The sequence below is a fragment of the Centruroides vittatus genome, unplaced genomic scaffold, assembly GCF_030686945.1.
Source record: "Centruroides vittatus isolate TY-2023 unplaced genomic scaffold, ASM3068694v2 scaffold_149, whole genome shotgun sequence".
Lineage (NCBI taxonomy): Eukaryota > Metazoa > Arthropoda > Arachnida > Scorpiones > Buthidae > Centruroides > Centruroides vittatus.
In genome coordinates this window covers 3,214,580-3,230,406 of record NW_027122681.1, presented here as the reverse complement: position 1 = coordinate 3,230,406, position 15,827 = coordinate 3,214,580, and the positions used below count along the sequence as shown (strand labels likewise).

Genomic DNA, 15,827 nt, shown 5'->3' with positions numbered 1-15,827 from the left:
GTTTTTATAATTAATGTAAATAATGCTGTGAAGTTAGTTTTATATTCCTTAGTAAGCAGAAACTTTGCTTGAATTATTCTGTGCAAGTTAACGATAGTAATGGAGCATGTTATCACGCGATCATCAATTCGTGACACAACTTTGCAGTTAACAATATAAGCATAACGCATTTTATATTTGCCTATTCTTTAATGTATAAAGTGGACAATACATAACTAAAACACGGTATAATTTTATAAATTTCTTTCGTATATTTTTAAAGTGTTTAAATGTATTTAATTTCAGCTTTATTCATAGTTCTTATGATATGCTTAATTATGTTTATCCGCCTAATTAACGAATCGAAAATAGAATTTAAAAATGTAAACACGCGTGTAATTAAATACATTATGCATATGCCTATAGAAAACTGTAGTGTTTTAATAAAAAATATATGAAGAGCTTGAATTAGTGCTGTTAGTTCTCAACTACTTGTCGACAACCGGAGATAACAATTTCAATACTTCCTGCTTAATCACTTTTCGCTTATCACCCTTGGCTGTTTGAAGTAGATAAATACAATGTTTCTGGATGAAATTTTAATATTTAAACACACATTTACTTCTTACGTGTTGCTTCTCAGCCTACTTACAAAAATATATACTGTAGGTTTTGGTCTGGGCATTTTTGTTTATTTATATTGTCGAAAAGAAAGATTTGCATCCCCAAAATAGTTACATTAATATAAAAATTTATTAATCGGCCAGTGAATAATAAATATTTTTGTTGGGATTTTTAGTTTTAAACTTCGAATGTTAAGCATATATTTTATTTTAATTTTTTTGTAATTTAATATTAAAATGGATACAATCTAACTTTATATATACATGTATAAGTATTCTTATAATATTAATGAATAAAATTATTAACAAAAAAATAAAAATGTATATGATGTTCAAGATATTGATATTAAAATATAAAATCAATAACCAATACTAATTTTATTTTCTTAGAATTAATATATCAAGTTAAGAAGCACGAAGCTCCAGAAATACGAGATTTTCTTTTAATTTTGTAATAGAATGTATTAGAATTTAGTTCTTATACCGAAAATGACCATTGTGAGCGAATTAAATTATCACAACAAGCAATAATATACAGTATAGCATCGATTATCCGACCCCCGATTAACCGATCGCGTTCAAGTCGGCAAATTCAAATGTCCGCTAGTGATGTGGCGCTACAATATTTGATTATGTCTTGGCTACTTTAATATTATTTTTGTTAATATTTTTGCATCTTTTAGCTGGCAGCACTGGCTCGACCATGAAAGGGAGGCTAGTATTTAAACCAGGCCTAATACACTATGCTAATAATGTATTTTTTCATACTTTTCGCTTATCCGAATTCTCAGTTATCCGACCAACTCCAGTCCCGAATTAAGTCGGATAATCGATGCTCTACTGTATAACACAATTATATTGTTCTAAATGTTTATTCAGAATTTGTAGGTTTTTTTTTTAGCAGTTGAATTTTATTTTAAGTTTTTTTTTCGTATTCTCTAATTAAATAAGAATTTTTTCAACAGTATTCTACATTAAATAGCATTTATAAAAGAGCAGTTTACATAATGAGACCAAAAATAATCATAGTTAAAAAACAGAAACAAATTTCCAAAAAATTCAATTGTATCATTTGTCTTTGTTTTTTTAGAATCATTAGTAACTTGATTATATTTAGTAAACGATACTACAAAGTCGAGTTAAAAATTTTTCTATCATATCTTTCCTTGTCTCTGTTATTTAAAGCTTTATTCTGATAACATCATTTATCATCATAAAAATTGGAGCCCTTCACCTGTTTGAGATAAACATAGAAGTCTGTTATTGATCGTTTTTTTTTTTTTCCTTTTTTTCAATTTACAAAGTAAATCTCAGTTTATTTTTTAAATTTCAAATTTAAGGAAAAAAAAGGAAATTCTGTTTATTGTTTCAGATAAAAAATTGGAAAATTTTAAATGGCTTTAGTATAGAAAATAAATTGTTTAAATCGTAATATTTTATAGAAGTGAGGTTTAGAAGATTTATATAATTTTCTTTCAAAGGTCGGAGGATTAAAGTTAAATTTATTTTAAATACAATTGATAGAACCATTATCAAAATAAATCTGGCAAAAGCGAAAATGTGGAATATGAATTTGATAGATTACGGTATTAAGTTCCATTATTTTACAAATGAAAAATGTGCATTAATATTGTATTAAGTCTTCGGTTTGTAAGTATAGTTGATGCAAGCGACTGTTGTATATTTTATGATGATGAAAAGTAACCCAAGTTACGATAAACTCGCGACAAGTGATGCCATCTAGTACTTCGAAACGTAACCTTATAAACAAGCTTTAAATAATTATTCTACCGCATAAAAATTCAAATTTTATGCAAAATATCTGTAATTTTTTTCCTTATTTTTATTGAATAAATCTTCTTTCCCCTCTTACAGATTCTTTGCGTGATAATGACACGGTGGCTTCTGTTTTTAACCAAATGATATCATTAAGAAATCATGAAGAAAGTCAACCTAAATTGTAGGTATTAATTTTAAAAAATTAAGTTTTTAATTTCTTTCTCTCTTTCTCTTCAGTTAAACGCTAATTTAGTAGCTTTTTTTAATGGTATAATTTTATAATTTCTATTAAAATAATCACCTTTTGCAAATCTAATATTAGATTCATTAATATTAAAGCAAATTGTCGTCGAGTTAACGCATTATAATCTATGTTTAAAAATTAATTTCGGTAGGATTGATGATCTTGAATAGATTAAAGTGATAGTGAGGAATGCCTGCTACAGGATTTTATTGACCGAATGTAATTTTATTTAGCTTTATTAACATTTATAAGAAATGCTTTGCATTGAATATTTATTAATATTTGTTAATAGTATTCAATGTAATTATTTTCGGTTCGTTTGTCTGTTTTTCTTCTTTATTTATATATTTAAAGAATTTGGTTTTTTTTTCTTGTTATTGTTAAAGATACGTGGATTTTAGTTATGTTAATCAATAGAAACTAAATTTTTTACTATCTAAACTTAATATTTATTTATTTTAAGAAGCAAAGATAATAAATTTGTAAAGTTTCTTTCTTGTACTGCTGAATTTAAAATTGTGTTTATTTAGTTTGAAACGTGACTATTTTTCATTATTATCATTCAAAATATGAAACGTCTATTGTGTAAAGAAAGGTCAGTAGATGGTGCCAAACTTGATTTTTCTCTTAAATCAAGTGTACTTTTTTTAAATTGTTATTTTTCAAAGGTAGGAATTTCTATTATACTAATCATAAGATGCTACTAAAATCATGTCGTCTAACATTAATTACAGATTTGCATTAGAGATTATTTTTCCATTTAGTTAAATATTTTCACAGATTGACAATGGTCGATAGAAAATACTCAACTAGATTTCACTCTTAATAAGTTTAGTGTAATTTCTATAGTAGAATATCCATAAGATTTGAGCAGTGATAACTCATTCATATCCAATGGATGGATGATGATAACTGTGAGTAGGGAATACCAATTTGATTTACTCTAAAATCTTTTTTTTTTTTTTTTTGATAAAATTATTATTATCATCTGCAAAGATATTTGATATATGACCTTTCGATCACCTGAATAAAGTTTATTTTTTCAAAGAAACAGATATGATATGAAGTTTTTATTTTGAGGTCATCATATCTTCATGAAGAGAGTAATTTCAGTTGCACTCTCATCACAAAGTTCTTGCACTGCATACAGACAGAAAAAATAAAGAAAAAAAAACCTTCTACAAGAATAAAGTAATAGCCTTTACTTCTATCAGTCGATAATTCGATCAAGACTAAAATCCTGCAACCTGAACCGAAATCCATTTCGATTCACAATATCCAGTATCGAATTTCTTCCAAATAAATTTATGAATAAAAAATTAAATTTACTATTTTCCTCTCTTCTCCGTTTACTATATAAAAATTTAATATATATCATTTATTAAAATGTGAAGTTTCATAGTAGCTGCCGTATAGATTATAAAGTTAACACGGATCGATCCGATAACATCACCAACTCGAAGAATTTTTGATCAAAATTGATATTTTCGGATTTGTACAAATATTATAGATTGACAAGTATATTCAATAAAACGCTAATACGACCGAAATTTTGTTTACAGTTTTAGATAACTTATAGCAAAACGATAAATGTATACAGATAAGTAAAGTATACCAGAAGAAACGGGGGGAAAAATCCCAAAAATAAATTTAATATACGCCTGACAAATATATGTTTCAAGTTGAAATTGAAAGCGGTAGAAATACGTGTTAGGAATGAAAAATGATCGAATCCACACAATAAATAAAAGATAAACCCATCCTATAAAATAAAAAATAATAAAAAAAAGAAGTATTTGATTCCTACATACGATACAAATTCTTATTCTTCAAACTCATTTTCTGACTCGCTATCAGGCATTTATGTAATACTTTCTTTACTCGCTTGTCTGTTCTTTTTTTTTTCTGTATAGGCATATCCCGCACCAATTATATTTTCTTAAAATTACCAGTTGGACCATTTAAGTGCACTTTGCAAAGTAAGAATTTATTGCAGGAACATATTTAAGTGAACAAGCCAAGCGAAACATAAAAGGCGGACGAACATGTTGGTGAGAGTGCTTCTACACACCAAAGACATAATTGATTAGGAGTTATGTACTCAGACTTAACAGGATGCTTTTACACAGCAGTTATATTGATCTTTTGAAGACATATCCACGGCTTCTTCCAACATCAGTAATGGCATCGAACATTTTGATGTCACTTTATTTTAAATTGATAGATTCTTTGACATTAATGTCTCTTAAGCAAAGCGCTGGAGGCGTCTCAGTAAGTTTATGTTACATAAAAATCAAAGTATTGCGCGTTTCTACCATTTGGAAGAGTTAAATACGTTTTATCTTTTGTTCTTAACTTCTATACAACAGATTGAGATTAAATTTAAATGTTAATTGTGTTAAGTTGTTTTATTTCTTTCGATCTCTTTCTCTTCTATAGCAATAGGGAAATTTCTCATCGTACATAGAAATTGACTCGTCTTTAAGGAATTTTGCAAAAAAACGCACATGTTTCCCTGTTCGTATTTAACAATGAATTGTATTTATAATGTGAGATGTTTATATTCACTATTTACGTCTAAAATACTGTAATTCTAGTCAAAAAAGTGATTATAAATGATTTACTTGATAAACTGTGATAAATAAAAACGATCTGTTTATAAGTGATATCAGTTAAATGGGGTCTTCTTCTTCTATTATTATTATTATTAATTATGAAAACTTTCCCTTATATACGAAACTATTTTGAAAGTGGATAATTTATTAATTTAATTTCCAGTTTTAATGTAAAATATTTCTGATATAAGTTAAACGGTTAATGTTACCCTAGGTATACAAAATGGCGGCTCGTCTCTGATTCCAGCAAGGAAACAGTGAGATGCATGTTCTAATCTAACCTAACCTAACCTATTCTAATAAATTACCGTAATTATTAGCAACCAAATTATTAGAACGTTAGAACGTTAGAAGGTTAGGTTAGAACGTGTGTCCCACTGTTTCCTTGCTGGAATCAGAGACGAACCGCCATTTTGTATACCTAGGGTAACATTAACCAGTTAAACGATGTTACTTAAATGAAAATAATTAGGGAACAATTAATGATATCTAAAAATATATGAGAATTTTATAATGATAAAATATAAATTTATAAAATGTAATAGAGGATAATTATTTTGATAATTGATTAAAATAACTCTTAATATTGTTAATTACAAAAAAATTTGAATTGAAAAACGAATAATTTAAGAAAATTCTTAAAATATTCCGAAATATTTTAAATTGTACATAAAGTTTGAATTCTTATTCATTAATGGATAATAGACTTCAATTATATTTTTTAAATTTATATTTAAAAAAAATTAATACGCATTAATTACAGCCAAATCGATCAATTTTAATAGATTTTATTATTTTTTAAAGAAAGCTTTAAAAAAATCTGTAAAACAGCTTTAAATATATCTAAAAATAATGTTAAAATATAAAAGGGGCACGTTGAAATTAGTAAACAGTGCGCCATCTGTTATCATAAATTTCCAACTTAAGAGGAAACAGACCGAACTGAAGAAAACAATAGCCCTATATATCATGCATGAATTATAGTTTTCGTTGTTTTAAATTGGGCGGGTTAAGTGACATATGAAGATTGTGGGTGGTCTTTTTTTTATCACTGCTTGAGATTTATTAATTTATATTCGGTAAATATAATAATTTTAAAGAGGGAAAAAAATCATGATTAATGATTAAAAGAAAGAGATATTAATTAGAAAATTGTAGAGATGAACAAATACATTATTTTCATAACTTAATTTTTCAAAAAATGCCAATATTTAAAAAAATCAAATGATTTTTTACATAATTATGAACTTTTTTACCGTTTAAAATGAAAAAAAGTTCATTAATATTTTTAATTAATTAAATGTTTTTTTTAACAATTTGCACTTGAGAATATAATTAAAATTAGCAAATTAAACTGTATTTGCACAAAATATTATAATTTTTTTTCAGCATTGTTAATGACGGTTATATATTATGGAAATTATATTTTTTTAATAAATCAATTAAGAAAGAAATGATAAAGTTATACAGACCTTATTAGTCTTTATAAAATAATTAATAATAAAATATAATATTAAAAATAACACATATAAAATTTCAAGAAAAATTCAAATTTATTCCAGAAGAATCTCCATATAAATAAGAAGAAAAATTGAAAATTTTGTTTTGTTTACTATCGTTTTTTGGGAAGAAGAAGTAGAGATTAAAACAGAATCAGTTACATAAAAAATTAAATTATGTAAGTATAAATATATATATGCTTACATACTCTATACAAATTGTAAATAATTAAAACAAACAATATATATAGGTAATAATAAACCCATACATATATTTTATTTATTATATATTCTATATACATGAATAGTATATACGGTTATGTATATAAATATATAATCGCGTATGTTTCTCTATACACTTCTGTATACATATAATTATGCATATTCAGATATAAAACTATATGTATATAGTTTTATATCTGAAGACATATATAATATACACATTTATATACAATTATGTATCTATGATGTATATGTAAGTTATATAATGTATATAGGCTATAATATAAATAAATATATCAGTTTTATACTTGTGTATATTAGCTATAGCTGTTATCGGTTTATATATGAATGAATTAATTATCAGACAGATCTATTTGATTTTTTAAAATTATTTTTGCAAAAAACATAACGTTATTTTCGCGTCAAATTAATGTTTTAAAAAGAAACAATCTTCGTTATTGTTCTACTGATAAATTTGAAATCAACTGAAAAACAAAGACGGGAAAAAATCATTTCGAGTAACTTGTGACCCAACAAACGAGCCATCAAAGTAAGTTTTAAAGCTAAAAAAAAGAGATTTATAAAGTTAAACAAAACTCCCACTTCATTCTGTCACTAGGGGTGAAAACTTCGCATATAGATTTATCACTCGATCAAGCGGCAGAACCATATGTCTTTACTCTTAATTGAACACGTCTGTATTATTACCACACAGATGCCCCACTGTGACAATTATTATCCAATCTACAGTTACAACCGGGATAATTCGATAATATCCATTATGACGTCTTTACTATCGTCCATTTTTCGATCCAACAAAATTGACATTTTTATTCTTTTTTTCCCCTCCAACGAAACAGTACTTCACACAAAAATAAACCTTCCATTCGGGCCAACGAACAGCTTTATCCTAACCACGCCTCGGTCATGTTTGGAATAAGTGATGCACTCAACCCTTCATAACTGTCATTAAGTACATCAAAACCCAGAATAATCGATACGAGAATATTCTTCTTTAAATAGCTTTTCAGTTCTTTAATATTAAAAGATGTTGGCTAAACGAGTGATACGAAGATAAGCTTAAATTTCTGTATTAATTTTATGACGATGCAGAATAAATTATTGTCGTGATTAATGGCAAAGTTTTCTTTTTCTTTTTTTTTTACCTTCATACACGTAATTGACAGGCACAGTTATAGTGCTGCAAGGCAAATGGCAATAGCCTTTTACCATTGGATGAGTCGATAGTTAGGACTGCAGACTGGCAGATCGTCACTGCGGGGCATACATTCTCCGAACTTAATCTACACTGTCGCATTTTGTAGTTCCTCCTTTTATATTTATTTTTTTTAAATTGTAGAATACGTTATGAACGTGTCATTTAGATCAGGAATTTGTTCGGTTTTGTTAATTTACACACGCTTTAGGGGATATTTTTCGAGTTTTGGTAACTGGAAATGATACATTACAATGAAATTTATGCAACTTTTAATTGAATGTCCGACAGACAGTTTTCAAATGGTGGAATTTCTGCTTTGTTTGTTAAATAGTGACGATTTCGTTCGAGGAATCTATTCACCATTCGTCAGAGTTGATAACAAATGGTTTTTAATAACTCTATTTATTGTCTTCTGTAATGTGATATTCTATCAATTTAATAATAAAAGTTTTCTAAATGCCCAAATATTAGTAACTAAAGTTTCATTTACAAATGGGCCTAATACGTGTATTTAAAATACATATCAAATTATCAAAGAAAATCTTAATTTTATAAAATTCTTTAGCGATTATTTGATTTTAATATGGTAATTATTGATCGACGGATCTATTTGAATATTGAGAACTTTTGCATTTATTAATGAATTTTCTTTATATACGACTAAACAATTTGAAGAACTTCGTATCGAGGATAATTAAATTTAAGTATTTGTTTAACGCGATTAATTATCGTGGAAGCATTTTTATCTAACAAGAATTCATTATTTTTTAAACTGTGAACGACTCCATAATAATCATTGAAGCTTAAATTTTGTTACATGTAAAGTTTTAAGACTTCTAGAAAGCAATTACAGATGTTTAATGAGAAACTTAATGATTTTAAATACATTAAATTATAAAAATTAATAATTCATATGACATTTAAAGTGCAGTATGCCATAAGAGTAGGACATTTGGAGCTTCCAGTTTAATAAGCCCTACAGTATTTTGGGAATTGTATCAAAATGGCAGAAAGCTAATGGTAGCTACTGAGAAATAATTAAGTAACACTTTTATCTGAAATTGTTCTTAAAGTAAGACAGATTTCGTGAACATCCACTACAGCAAAGTAAATATGGGGCTCAGGAGATAGCCTAAACTTTAATCGCCTTAACTGAAACGTGTGTCTTTGCTATCGATTCCCTTGACGGTAGAATGAAACATTTACTTGCTTTTCTTATTTTTTTTTTTACTTTTATATATTCATTTATTAATGATATCTAGATTATTATTAGATTAGTACATTCATATCAGTGTCAGTCGGAATAACTGTAAACTCCCTTATGTATAATTGAGTGAATTATAGTGGCTAATCATGTAAGATAAGATAAGAACCACCAGAGAAGATTAATGAGAGAAAAAAATAAGCAAAAATTTTTCTTGCTCATATTTCTTTCAGAGTTCATTTTGTTATAGTTTTCTTGAATTATGTCTACACGGCGATCATTTTGCTTTTAAGAATGTTCGTTATTTTGTAATAATTATGCTGTGATGTACTAAATTATATGAATTTCTGTCTCGATTCATATATTTCATCACTCCCGATATCATTAGTGAATTATTTTTTATAATACCAGTCAGAAATTTATAATAGTTCATATATTAAATTGTAAAAAGCCAGGATAAAATTCAAGATTTATACGTTTACAGAATATAATTTTGTGGATTGAATTAGATATTTAATGTGTTTTCAATTTTATTCATTACAATTGATTAAAATTATTTTAAAAAAATGTCGGCACGCAGAATTACAAAAGGTAAAATATTGTTTGTAACTGTAAAAACCCATAAAATTCCATATAAAAATAGCTAGATAATTATTTACCAAATTTACATGCAAGTAACGCCCTTTTAAACGAATCCTTATCTGATTTCCAACAATTTTTATCATATATCGCAGATAGGCAGAGGTTTAAAAAGCCATAAAACTACCATACCGGACTACTACCTTAGTCATAAACACGCACGAAAGGGGGAAAGAAATCTTCAAAAATTGATGTGCCACTTTCAGCAAAGTAGACTTAATAACTCTTTGGTACCAGCAAACCACTCCCACTTTAATTGATATGAGGTTTAGGTTGTTGTCGAGCAAACAATCATCCGGATGAAACCGTATTTCGATAATGAATAGAAACGAAAACCCACCGAATGGAGGAAATGCCATTAAATTGTAATCAGGTTGACCACCGTGCAAGCAAAACTCACGTGAGACATTCACCTGACCATTTGTAGTCGCTTTTTCGTCCATCTAAAACTGACCAATCGCCGTATGGGTATAATTCAATTGTGACAGTTAGGTGGAGACTACAACTCTGCGAGTGATCGTAAATCACAGATATTTCGGTTTGTGTATGTGCTGCTGCCTCACCCCTACAAACGAGAGCTCTGCGTGTGATTTTTGCAACTGAAGCTACTACAATGGGATTTTTCCCACTTTCTGTTCTACCACACGAAACTTTATTCGATCAACTGTGTTGTTATCTAAAGATTGTAGAAAGTTTAGTTTCTGGAGAGCGATCGTGTAGAAAATAAAAGACGAATGCTTTTACGGTTGTAATGGTTTCGTTCTAGCGAAAAGTTGTTGTTTGATAGGTCTTCCTTTTTTTTTCCTCTGCTACAGATAAGGGCTTTAAAGCTGGGGTATATGGGCTTGCAAAGTTTTCTGATAAAATTCCATTGCTAAACAAAAATACGACCGCGTTAACTTAAATTTTTAGCCCAAGTCGCTTTAATAACACGCCACTGTTTCGCTATAAAATTATGATATATGTATATGTTATTTTAAGATATCGGCATTTTTAAAACAGTAAAAATACAACTAACTTTAAACTTTGTTTGTATAGTTAATTTTGTGTAATTCAAAGATTAAATTATCCCGAATATTTACGCATCGATTCGTTTATCATTTATTTAAACGTGGAAAATATATACGTTTGTTCAACAGAGTAAAACTTGTTACGCTTGATTCTTCCATTCATGCTGTTGCTATTTTAGTAAGCGCTGTAATGACATTTTTGAAAATATTATTCCTCTTCTTACCTTCAATAAACCGATAATTTACTGCAAAATGTAGACAACTATTAATAGACCATATAAGGATTTTCTTGTTTGAATTACAACTTCATATCAGCGGCGATGGAAAAAGTATCAACGATCATCACTCATAAGGATAATAACGATAATATGTCTACCATTTGTGATCTACCATTTTGCCAAATTGTCCCGTTATATATGATTGACCAGAAGAAAGTTTGTCGAGAAGGGAAAAAAAAGGCAAAAACGATCGACAATGTTGACATCAGCGTGACTAGCAACCAGTCGAAGTCTAATTGCCCCAAGACTATAGTGATTTATGATAGTGAAGTTGGTGTAGGCGTGGCAAAAGCTGTATAAAACAACACACCCGATGTCTTGTTCTCCAAGCTGCTCTTCTTCGCATAAGACGTGCGGAGCATAACCAATTGGAAAATTGCCAAGCATATGTTCCTTCTTGATTCTACGCGAATGACAGCATGCCACATGTGCAGCTTTATGGAAACAATTATTCCCTCTTACATATCCTAAACGTTTCCGAAAATTACTCGGATCCCTACGCTTGGGATCTGTTCTAGTACAAGAAACGAGAGCTCGAACCGGGACGTTTTTATGCGTTTATTCCACCTCTGCATAACTGCTGTTACATAGGGGAGAACAATGAAGGATAGTGGCTGTGTTAATTTTTTTTCCTAATTAAAACACTCATTATCGAAACAGATTTTTAAAAGTCCATGCCAGATACAGCAGTTGTTATGTAGAATAAAGAATCAAGTCAGAAGAGACGAAAAAAAAACAAGACTGGTTGCTATACATTCCGGGGACGTACGAGAGACACCGTTAAAAGGCGATTTTTTGGACGTCGCCACGTTATCAGCGATGCAATATATATGCAAAAATTCTCAATCTTCTCGCTAGCTTAGTCATGTGAAGAGATCCGCACAAATTCGCACAGAACAAAGAAACCAGATATTTTCCTCGCAATACCTTAATAAATGTTGAACATCGGATGAAGTTTAAAACTCTTGCTTAACAATTATTTTTACTACAGGATATAAAAGTGTAATTTTATTTCAATATTACTCATAGCAAAACCTTGAATTCCCGGTCGTATTTATTACAAACATGTACTGCCAAGGGGTAAGAGACCTGCCAAAACAAGCGCAACATAAACATTAAGTCGTATTCATAACTCGATTTAATGATGACATTTAACATGCAATATTTATGAACCAGAACCAAGATTTGTCCGGTTTTACTCTCATATCGAACCGTATTATTCTTTACACTTATATAAACTTATATAGATACTTTTCACAGCGGGGCATCGTCCTACACGAACGTAAAAACTGCTACAATCGTAAATTTCAAGTATATAAATCTAACAATGTATATTAAACTTAAATATATTATATTTATTCGATCGTGCCTTTAAAAAAAGAAAGAAAAAACACCTAAATTATGGCTCCATCTTTGCTTCCTCGATAGCTTTTCATATCAGCAGAAAAAAAAAGAAAGCTAGCTCTATCTAATTTATAATAATATAAAGAGATAAACGTCCGTGTGTCTGGCAGTGTCTTCTACAAAATTTATCAATCTGTCACGCTAATGTATACGATGACAAAATTTCGTGACTGGAGCCATATGTAGGTTAAATTCGAGAGAAGTTAAAAAATGAACTCGGCTGCTCTCGAAACGATAATTTAACCCATTCTTATCATCGGTTTCTGCACAACTTGATTGATACGACTGTAAATTAGTAGCGTGGATAACTTCGTTACTTACCGAATAGATGTATTAATAAATAAAATAATACAAAAAAGTACTCCCGTATAGGTTGGCACGTTCGTATAATATTTTTTTACGTCCGAAGTAGTATAAATGTTAATATTTTATTCCAGAACTCTTCTTAGGAGGAAAATGGATGCGGAGTGGCATTGACCAAGTGCGATGGCAACGATCGAAAGTTATAAAAAAATCATAGATGGGAAGGAAGAAGGACAAATGGTAACATGACTGGTAACTATCCGGCAGGACCGTGATTGCTACTATCCAACTAAATAATAACTCGTATGTAGTTTGGCTTATATACGGATCCAACAACATAATTATGTATTGATGCATTATATTATTGTTTGACGTCCCAAAGGTAGAAGAGACAGAATAAAATCACGTCAGCCACCAGATGTAGGAACACATACAAAGGCGGAATTTGAGAAGAGTGTGATTGCAAAGGGAATTGCTAACACCTGTCTGCTTGTAAATGTCAGCTGTTTGCAGTTCTATCAGCTTATTTTATACAAAGAATTGATGGTTTTTGCTTCCATTTTCTAATGGTTTGCTTCCTATGATGGAGATGTTTATTAAACTTTACGTTTTTTTATTTTTTATTATTATTATTAAACTTCCTTTTTTTAGTTTTATAGATCGATAATAATTTAAGTTTTTAACATAAATTTTCTTTTCTGCTTGTTTTCTATCCTAATTTTGTAGATTTAAATTAAGTCGTTATTTAAATTTTTTTTCCCTCTTTGTACTTTGTTTTACATAAAATTCAAAGAGGAAAGTTTAATAGAAAATTCTGTAAAAACAAACAAAAAAGTAATACATTTTTTAAAGCAAAACAACAGTCGAATTTAAATACTTACATTTAAATTTTTTTCTAAAAAAATGAGATTTTTATAAAGATTTTAAAGAATTTCTAACAAGAAATTTTATAAAACGAATTTGATTTTGTTATAAAATATTGAAATTTTCATATTAAAAAAATCGATAAAGTTAAATTAATTAATGAATAATTAGTAATTTTTTATCTATAAAAATAAGTTTGAATTGTATTAATTTTTTTTAAAAATCTAGAGTTAATTCTATTGTTCTTTCGAAAGAAAGGGTGGACCAAAACCATTCAAAGTAAAATACCTTTAATGTGGTTTCTACCGTTTTGTTTCGGGCACTCTTTCTGTATACAAAAATTTATAAATTATTACGAGTTAAAAATCGAGAATAGATGAAGTACAATTAGATTTTAATGAAATATAATGGATTAAAATTAAATTCTTAATCATTTGTATAGAAGAAGAGTAGTAAAGAAACGCACACAATCTAAGAAAAGATAAATGGTTAAGTCTGTAAGTTTGTCGATCCAAATCCGATATATCTCAACCTCTGATAGTGAAACAACGCATTCATGCTTGTCGATAACGTCTATTTTTAAATGGTCGATAAACATTCTTCGATTACTCGCATTATTTTTCAACGCAATAAAAACCGAAAAATAAAGCGAATTTTTTTTTAAACTAAATTTTAATAAAACTTTTATCTAAAAAACAGTAAAGCCAGAAACGTTAAACAATGGCTAATAACGTTAATCAAAAGTAAAAAAAAAATCAGGAAACTGAAATAAAAAAAAGTTCGCGCCTATTGAAAAACATATAAATAAAATATTTTTCTTATCAGAAATTGAAAAAAAGTCTAGAAAAAAAAAGAAAAGGGAAGAAATTTATCCGGATTTTCAGCAGAGGAATCCCTTTTGCATTCGTTTTTATTTATTCGTATCGTATCCGATAAATATTGGTTATTCGTGCAATAGTTGTTGCTATGGTAGCATCACCGAAAGAGAACCATCTGTTAAGTTTCCGAACTCTGACAGATGGTGACACTGCAGGGGTGACGCTTACTTTTGTTGTCGTTTAGTACCGTGTGGGGGTGGATGAGACAAAATCTACTACAGTAGTATCTAGCCGCTGGTACAGATAGCAAGCAAATTGGCAAAAGCCATTAATGGTGGTCATTTGTTGTGCCAGCTGCGACCAGCCAATAATGGAATGCTGGGAATGTCCACGTGTTACGTCATTGGTTTTTCCGCTTTTGTAAACCTTAGATAAAAGCTTGATGGGTTATTGTCAGTCTTTATTGAAAGGGTTAGACAGCTAGTAAATATTATTTCCCTCATAATGGTCTACGAACTAGTGTAAAATATAGTTGGCCCATTTATCTGTCAGTTGATGCAAGCTGGGCTCTTCTTTTGTGCTCCGGGAACCCCCTACTATTACTAGGGGGCAAGTTAGTCGGGAAAATATACTCGTCATTAGCTAGATACTGTTACCTTTAAGAGGAGAGATAGCTGCTTGTGAGTTTGCAATACTCTCCATTGGGTGGTCCGTGTGTGTTTCTTTAACGTCTTTGTTACGTTTACGCGCACATAAACACATATTTCTCCCAGTTTATGATGTGGTATATTCCACAATTATTTCTGACGCGAAACATAATCCGCGTATAGCACACGAAGAATGTTTACAGACAAAAATTCCCTGTTATACAACAGCAAAATGGACGGTGATTAACTACTAGAGATGTTAGATGTGATGATAACGAGTATCAACAGGAACTAACTACTTAAAGACGATGCTGCTCATCCGCATTATTTTTTTCTTGTCAGTTAAGGGGCTACTTGCTCAGATAGGTGGACAAGGTAAGACGTATGGCAGCTCTTATTTCGAAAATGGAGGGAGACAAATGTAATTATGTTGCACATTTTCGGGTTTATCTTCCAGTTGACTTTCACCTTAACAACGTG

General features: G+C 29.3%; 1 long non-coding RNA gene across 1 annotated transcript in view; it reads left to right on the top strand.

Moving 5' to 3' along the window:
* Nucleotides 1-13,653, top strand: part of LOC136987260 (uncharacterized) — a 58,469-nt gene extending 44,816 nt beyond the window's left edge. The window contains exons 3-5 of the long non-coding RNA XR_010882597.1: nucleotides 2,478-2,562; nucleotides 13,153-13,321; nucleotides 13,401-13,653. This is a non-coding gene — a long non-coding RNA (uncharacterized lncRNA). The remainder of the gene's footprint in view (nucleotides 1-2,477; nucleotides 2,563-13,152; nucleotides 13,322-13,400) is intronic.
* Nucleotides 13,654-15,827: the final 2,174 nt, after the last annotated feature.